The sequence below is a fragment of the Penaeus japonicus genome, unplaced genomic scaffold (assembly GCF_977035675.1).
Source record: "Penaeus japonicus unplaced genomic scaffold, GWHDUDI00000001_assembly GWHDUDI00000002, whole genome shotgun sequence".
NCBI lineage: Eukaryota > Metazoa > Arthropoda > Malacostraca > Decapoda > Penaeidae > Penaeus > Penaeus japonicus.
The window spans coordinates 47,950,578-47,953,853 of NW_028234404.1; the positions used below are offsets into that span (position 1 = coordinate 47,950,578).

The 3,276-nt window shown below is 29.5% G+C and overlaps 1 protein-coding gene across 1 annotated transcript in view; it reads right to left on the minus strand.

The window, feature by feature from the left end:
- Positions 1-266: 266 nt before the first annotated feature.
- The window catches only part of SecS (Sec synthetase), a 20,230-nt gene continuing 17,220 nt past the window's right edge, over positions 267-3,276 (minus strand). The window contains exon 12 of the mRNA XM_043032968.2: positions 267-395. The gene's annotated coding sequence lies outside the window, so the exon portion shown is untranslated. The remainder of the gene's footprint in view (positions 396-3,276) is intronic.

The window sequence follows — 3,276 nt, forward strand, 5'->3', positions numbered from 1 at the left end:
CTGAAAGTGATAATCCTGTTGTACTAAAAAAAACACTGCTACTAACCTTGGTGGCTTCAAGCATTTTCCTTTTTGGTAAACCTGCAGCATCAGCAACCACCAAAAAGATAACTGGTCAACTCTCATCCATAATCAATGCCATTTACAAGGAAAGTATTCCTCCTCAGTTATATACACAATCTCATGCATTAACACTTCATATATCATAATCACAAGGTTATTCCAGAAAAGGTATAGTAAATGTTACAGGAATTGTATTCTTTTATAGTAAATTAGTAAGAGAATTATCTGCAATCATGTTAAATCCTTATCTCCTTTTAAAATGCAATCTATTATGGATGCACAAGAGGAATATCATTAGACTCTTCAGGATCCTACAATCACTGGCAGAACATCTGTAAATAAATTATTCAAGAATGTGAAATTTTGTTGTTTCAACACTTGACGTAGAAGCAATGGCTGGAAATGGAAAAGGGTAAAATGAAATGCAAAAAAAAGAAGGTAAAATTTACAAATTATACTGATCATCAATAGATTAAAAATTTACTATATACAAAGTCAATAATTTATTCAGTAATACTTTTCCTTTTAAATCACTTAATTTGGTTGCAGCTACAATGATATTCTATTTATATAAAATATAATACTTAAATCAAGTGCAGAAGAAATCTACGGAATTTCATTATTTGTACCATGGCACTTTTTTCTATTTTCTACACAAAAATATCAATCTGAAAATAGTTTGTTTCTAAGCTCTTAAATGATAGAAATGAAACAAAAAAGTGAATCCAAATAGTACAAGTTTTATTGTGTATATTAGGAGATGGAATCTACACAAACTTTCATATACTATACAGTACTACTATACATCTAAATGATGCACTATACAACTAACATATGTTCTACATATTTCATCTATGTACTGCACAATGAGGATTTATAATATGAGATGAAGACTACATAAAACACTTTTGTAATCTAAACAATTCTATGGTAGCCTAACTGATATACTATGTGCCTAACATGTTTCATATATTTCATCAGTGTTATGCACACTGAGGTGTTTCACAGCCAAGTAATCTGAAAGTTAAGTGATTTTATGGACCTTTCCAAAGTACCACATAATACTGGCAGTGAAGGACTCTGCAAAATGTTTTGAAGCCATTTGTCTACATGAAGCCTTGTGTTTTAAATTTCATTATCTTCATTTTCACATGCTGTGTCTTACATTAAAAGACAAATACAAGACTTCATTTTTATAGCAATTTGAAATGTAGCAGAGCTTCATCATTAATACCAAAGTTTGGCATATGTTTACCCGTGTCTTAAAGATGACATAAGAATTTACAAGAACTCTTCTTGCTCTATTCATTATCAGAGTCTGGCATTAAGGTAGATGAATATACATATGACATGACTTTAGGTACATTAGTGATATCATGGTTAATGGTATATCTGTATTACATTTATGGTTGGACTAATGGTGAGATACTTACTGACCTGTGTGAGGTTTGGTGGACTTGGATGGTAACATTACATAGATTTATGGTCATGGTTACTACAGGAAAGATGTGGTTACCTAAATAACAGTTTGTTATGCATTTTTTGGCAGAGCACTGTTAGAATCATAGAGATTTGGGTTGCACTCTACAGAACAGGAATAAATTTTATTACTGTCTCTAGTATAATAATTGGGATGACGGAAAATGCAACACTAAAGTAGGGTATAGCATTTCCTGGATATAGTATTGACTTACTGGTCATGATAATTCTGGTGTTACTTGCTACTTGAAGTCTGCTGGGGTGATAATATACTAAGTATTAATACCTTCAAGAGACTAACTACACTGAAATAGATAAAATGTAACCGTAAGGTGACTGCCTGCAATTCTCTTTGTCTATAATGACTAGGTTGTCTATCTATTGGCTAGTTTGACCTTTGTTCTATATCAGAGAAACCCATAAAAGATTGACAGCAGAAAAATTAGATTCATTAAAGGCATTATCTGCATTCTGCTAACCTCCAGCTATGATAATGTAATGATATAAAAGAAAAGATATAAACTTTAAACTGGTTTTAGTAATTGAAGGTGCAATGTGAATTTAGAAAAATTGGAATTCTGAAGAAAAAAAAAACTAAACAAACATATTAAATATCATCAATAATGTGTGAATTGTTTTTCTGTTTAATACAAGTTTCATTAAATATTTCTTAATTAGTGTAAAATCATCTATTTGCAAGCATGACAACTTTCTAAAAAAAAAAAAAAATTGTCATCAAAATACTAAACATTAACTCAAACAAGACACATGCATTTAAAACAGAAAAATTAAGGAAGGAATAAAAAAATGAATAAATATGTATAAATATATTTATGTATATTATATATATATATATATATACATATATATATATATATATATATATATATATATATATATATATATATATATATATATATATATATATATATATATATATATATATATATATATATCATACATGTACATATAGATATACATGTCTTGAAGACTAAAAATCCTGATGATACTTCCCTTAACCTTGGGTAGTACAGGCTTACTAATATAAACGTGGCACAGCTGGTAGTGTCTTTATAACTTGCTCTTTGTACACTAGCCTGAACTGCAAACCAAATGTAGCGTTTGCATTCTAAACCTGTATATCAAGATACAGCCACTTTCTTGCTTTTAAGGTTTGCATAGAGTGTAAAGTTAAAGTTTGTAAAGTTAAAGAGTAAAAATGAGAGATAAGAAAACACTCTTACACTTTCTGTTATGTTCAAGTGTTGCTAACACTAATCACCCTATCATTCTTTAAGACTGGACTTATTTATAGAAAAAAAAAAGAAAAAAAAACAAAAATAAGTAAAGGAGGTATTCATAAGTCAGTTACATATTTTGGCAACTCTGGGAAGTAGGCAGTTTTACTGACATATCATTTGTCACAAAGGAAGGTATACTGCTTGTGTGTACCTACCTAAGAATACTGACAATACCCAATATCACAATACTGAAAATGGATGTCAGTTTGTATGGACACGTTGACAAATATATTTGTCATATATATTTTTTTTTTCTCTAAGCTCTTTTTTTTAGTATAATCTAGACTTTCGGGCAACCATGATCACCCTGTTCAAGTTAATTTTCCTTCTTTCATTACTGAAATTCTGGAAAACAATTAGTAATATATCAAAATACTTGAAATAAAACTTTTAAGGAGGGAATGTACTTCATCTTAGACCTATTCTTGTCCTA